The following is a 5547-nucleotide window of genomic DNA, read 5'->3' on the forward strand; positions in this document are numbered from 1 at the left end:
TTGACACAGCAGTACTGGCTTTTCCTAGCACTGAGGAGTTGCAGATGAGATCTTTTGTCCTTCACCTGTGTGCCAAGAGCCCAAGTTTTAGAATAGGAGATTTACAATAGCAAATGGTAGCATTCCCAGCCTGGAGTAACAGGCAAATTTCAGCCCAAAAAAAAGTGGCATTCATTCGCATCATCCCCCTCTGCTGACCCCGTTGCCTACATACGCCTCTCGGCCTTGGGAACCAGGCCATGCCTTGGCTGGTGGCTCAGCTCTGTCCTGCCAGGGCCCGGGCCAGCCTCAAGGCTGCCATTTGCTTTGTTTGTGCTTCGGGCTCGTTCCTCTGACTTGCCTCCCCCGAGCCAGCTGACTTGCCTGTGCTTTTTTCCCTCTGCCAAGTCTGCTTTGCTGCCTTCTTTCAGGTCTGGAGCTGTTCTGCTGCCTGCTCTTTTTACAGCTGTCCAAGCGAGCAGAAATAGTTGAACCAACAACAAAACTTTGCCAGCTCTGGTCACTTGGGTCCTACAACCTGAACACAGCATGCAAAAGCTTAAGCAGCAGCTTCGCTGATGGGGCTTAGCCCCAAATCCACACAAATCCAAGGTAATCTGAAAGCAGCTCACTGCTTTTTCTTAATATTACTGTCAGACGGCTTCAGCTGAGATGGGGGCTGAAGGAGCTGTGAGCTGTGTGTGTGCCTTGTCAGAGAAAGTTTGTGATCTAAAGGTTTTATAATCTGCATATTAAAAACTGCCAGAGAGTGTAGTGCAGAGGTTCTGCTTTTACATGTGCAGAGCTATGGGGCATGGGTTAAGGCCCAGCTCCAAGAAGCGACTGAGGTATTGCAATGCAAAGATGCAGAAGGGATCCTGAGTACAAGGCTATCAGCTAAATTTTCTGCCCAGCCTAGGGGTTGTTCATGTATTTTATCCACTGGCTGACTGATGTAAAATACAAAAGCATTCTGCCTGGCAAGCGGGGAGTAGCACTACAGTTTCCACCCTCCCAAAGGATGACTTAAATATGAAGCTACGGTGCCATGCTCTGCCTTTCCTTCTGCCTGATCAAATGCATTTCTAATTCTTTAATGCAAAGTAGGAAGGCACCAAAACAAGAGTCGAAGCGCTCTCTCTTGCTCCAGAAAAGCCTCAGACAGGGTGCACAGAGACCTCTCCTGGGAACACCAGCAACTCTCCTCCTGACTTTGGTGGAGTTAAAAATCACACTCCCCATGTTCTAAGTGACCACCTAACCCCTGAGGTACAGGATGAAGGGAGTGCTACCTCCTCCCCAGCTGTGTGCTGGAGCACAGCACCAGGTACCATGGCATTTTGTACCCAGGTGGTCTCAGCAGTGGCCAGAGTCACCCAGCGAGCCAAGCCACTAGCCTGATCGTACAGGACCTGTGGGCAAGAGCAAAAGCACAGGTTTAGTCACCCAAGGGATATTAGCTCTCCATGGTCCACTGATGGATTTCAACATACTTTAGGAAGACACCATTCAGTAAGAATTGTCTTATACCCAACTGACTATACAAAATACAGAAGAGCCTAGTGGTCTTCCAAAAATCAGATAAAAACTGGACATGCTGTTTATTCCAGTTGTCTATTCATTACAGGCAAAGCATTTCAGAGACGCTCCTCTTGAGGTGCTAAGGTACACCTGCTGTGGTGTTTCCATTGCAGGCTTGCTATGACCCAGGTCACTGATACTTTCTAGTTAAGTCACTTCAGATGAACACCGTGAAAGCCAATAAATAAACAAGAGAATTGTTGATTGGAAATGTTTCCCCATTCCTGTCACCAATAAAAGCAGCCAACAATCTGCTGTGTTTGCAGGGTGAAACAGAGTACAAACTTTTTAATCCTCAATCCAGAGCTCACCTAAAAGATTTAGGGCCAAATATTCCTCTTATTTACTCCAGTGTAAATTTAGGGAAATTTCATGTGAGTTAATGTACCGCCAGGTGGTGGATTTTGCCTCAGATCTCATTATTTGTTGGGCTTTTATTTATATTCAGCCACTGTGTGTATACACGTATACAAAGCAGTAATTTTTGCCAGCAATGAGAAGAGAGTGGAGTTTGCTATATAAATCAGTATTTCTCAGTCAATATGTTGCAACCCCTGAAGGGGTTATAAAAACCATCTGGGGGCTTGTAAAGCACTGAAAATTTTATAACAATCTAAAGCAAAGAAAATGTCATTTCTTCCACTCTCCATATAGCAGCACCATTCTCTTGGCAACCTGTCAAAACCATACATGAAATAATAAATTCTATAGGCTTATCACTTTTACCATAATTTTTTACTTTAGCTTTATAAAACATGTATGGGAACTGTGAAGTTTCTTTTACATAGGATTTCCAAACTGAACTGCTTGAGAAATAGTGCTTTAAAATTTTTGGCCTCAAAACGCAGTAGTTTGCATTAAGGGCCTCCGCCTTAGTCTTCTCCTAAGCTGCTTGTTAAAACTACAGCCTATTTTGTCAAGCTTAGGCTTGTTTGTGTTGGAGCCAGTTTTTCTATTTCACTGTGACTTTCTGCCTGTCGGCTTCCTCTTTAAGCCTAAATCATACAGGGAAACATCAACATTTCCCTCTGTGGGAAGAGATGTTTTGCTTCAAGTGGAAAAAATGGATGAGATTTCCTGTATCCTCATTAGCAACTTGGTGTACAGTTTGAAATCTGCCCTTTCTAAGGTGAGATACCATCTGAAGAACCTCTGTGCTTTTAAGTATAGCCTCACAGTACATGCAACTTGTCAGTGAATTTTGCTTTCATGTACACATCTTTAATCTCTGTGCATAGGTACTTATCTATGAAATTAATTCCAGCAGCAACCAAGTGTATCCCACATGCACTCACCTAAAGGAATCTATGCCAGATCTTGCAATGCCCCCTGTGGCTGAGTTTCTCCAGCAGTTTAAGCCAGTCTCGCTCCTGGCTGCTGTTGGCCTGGCCGCTTTGCTGTTCGAGTGGCTCCAGCATTCATCAAGCCCCTCAGAAGGCTCCTTCAGAGAATAAATTCAGAAAAAAAGCTCAGTGTTGGGTTTTTTCCCTACCAGGATGAGATGGGTCACACAATGGCCTGGCAAGCAGCAGAGCTAGTGAAGCTCTGAGACCCTCAGAGGGGTAGGGGAAAAAGGAGGGGATAGTAGTGCTCCCCTTTTGGCAGCTGTTAGGTTGGGTCGGCCAAACTCATGCAGCTTCACCCCAAACTCCCCTTGACTTCAACTATTTTTGCCTGATGCTTGAATTTCCACAAATGAGTCCTTTGCTGATGCTAAGTAAGTAATAGGTATGACTCTTTCCAAAACGTGTGACTAGTTAACTGTTTAATGGGCACAAATTTGATCATTTAAATCATTTGCTAACCAGGAGAAACAGTGATTTCTTGCCTGGGTGAGAGGTGGCTGCCCACAGCTACTTCAGTTTCTAGCTGTGGGCTATGTGGCAATAAGAAAGGGGAAGAACAGCATTGCCTTCTGGCTGCAACTCTTTAGCTTCAGTTTCACTGGATTGGAACTGTGCTGTCCAAACTGGATGTAATCAAAACTGAGCCTATTTCCCAGTAATTTGTTTGGAACATAACTTCCCTTATGCCTGTCCTGTTTCTACTGAAGACAGACTACAAAGTTTGCACCTGCAAAGGCTGGGTTTGGATACAAGCTGAGGGCATTTGGGGGCTTGGCTGTTGGCTTAGGTCTTCAGCCTTTCGGACTAGAGCCGGGGTTCTTGCCCCAAGATCTGGGTGCAGCTGGCTAGTCATGGTCTGGCTCTTCTGCCTCCTTTCCATAAGCCAGTTCGTACCAAAAGACTCCTAAAACCACTCAATAACATTTTTCCATGTGGTTTTCATGATGGTAAGCAGTTGGGCAGGAGATCTGACATGGTCTACATAGCTTTCTGTCTTCATCCATGAGAGAAAAGGGATACACAAAAGTTGTCCCTGCTAATATGAAAAATCATGCAAAAGGGGGGGGGGTGTTGTTGTTTTTAATTCATCTCTATTCTCAACTCAGAAACGGATCTGCGTTTGTAGAAATGATGGTGTGAAGCATTTTGGGAAGAGGAAAAGACGACGATTTTTAATGAAAATAGCAAAATCAAGCCAGTTAGTAAATAGGCTAAGAAACGTCCACCTCAGCTGGCACTGTCCCCGTTCCTCGACAGCCCAGCCTGCTGATGCCAGCACCTTGTCTCAGCCAAATTCCCCTTGCCCTGGTTGAGGCTGAGCTCCTTGCCTCCACCCCCCGCCACGCTGTGCCACCTCCCTCGTCCTGCTTGCCAGCATTTCGGTTTCACCTAGGCACAGGGGCTCTCCACAGAGAGAGCCCACCTCGATGGACACAAGGCTCTCCACCTTAAAGACCAACAGCGGCTCCCATCACTGCTGCTCCCAGCTCCTGCCAGGAGATGTTTTTTTTTTTATCCAGAAGAGTCCAAACTCCTGAGGGAAGAAATGTGGTTTATTGCATACTTGTCCTGTTTCTTCAAAGCTGGGCTGCGCCACGCATGAGAAATTTTTTGGAAAACAGGCGCAGAAAGGATGACTTAACAAGGCAGTGTTGTCCTCTGCCGGACCAACGCACTGCCTGCTTCTCTGGCGTTGTCAGCAGCACCGTTTTGGTATTGATAGTGGAAATTCCCTCTTGAGCTTTGCCAGCTGAGGAGTCTGAGACTGTCAGTCAGTGCTAAGATTCACACGCGTTTGCCCAGGGCTACACTTCTGTCCTCCCACGCTGCCGTGCCTATGCTGTGACGCTGCAGCGGCAGCCAGCGTCCTGCAGATCCCCCCTTACGCCGTTTGTGATGAGTAAAACCCCAGCGCCATATGAGGGATCGAGGTCCTAGGCTGCTGGCACACGCTTCCTCGTCCGCGCTGCCAGAGTACATGGGTGCAGCGGTCCCAGCCGTGGGGAGCATGCGAGGAAGCCGGGGTGGCAAGAAGAGGTGCCCCTTCAGCCGAAACCCTCAACTCTCCCGCAACGCCGCTGCCGGGAAGGGGCCTCATGGTGTCAGGGGACGTGGCAGCCTTTGGCCTCGGTGGTCTCCCTCCCCTCTCTACCCCCTGCTTCGTCAGCAGTCCCGCCACGCAGGGCCTTGCCCCCGCGGGCGCCCCAACAGCGGCCTCCGCTTCCTTCTCCCCGCCACGGCCGGTCCCTCTCCCCGTGCCCCAGGCAGAGGGGCGAGAGCTGCCAGTGGGGCTCGGGAGGGACCCCGGGGCGGCTGGGCCAGAGGCACAGGCATGCTGGCGGACAAGCCTGGGGCGAAGGCACGCAGCCGGCCGTGCCCGGCACGACGGGCCCTCCGGTGCCACGGGCGCCACGGGGTACGGCCGCGCCGTCGGCCTGTGGCCCGGCACGCCGCGGGCAGGCCGGGCTGCTCCCCTCAGGCGGGCTCGGGGCCGGGCCGGCGCTTCCCGCCGCTGCACTTCCCCCGCTGCCCTCCCCTCCCCGGTCCGCAGCGGCGGCCGCGGCAGCTCTGCCCCGAGGCGGGCCGCCGCGGGGCTCGGCGGAGGGGCGGGCGGGCGGGCGGGGCGGGGCGGGCCGCGGGC

This window comes from Aquila chrysaetos, chromosome 10 (genome assembly GCF_900496995.4).
Source record: "Aquila chrysaetos chrysaetos chromosome 10, bAquChr1.4, whole genome shotgun sequence".
Lineage (NCBI taxonomy): Eukaryota > Metazoa > Chordata > Aves > Accipitriformes > Accipitridae > Aquila > Aquila chrysaetos.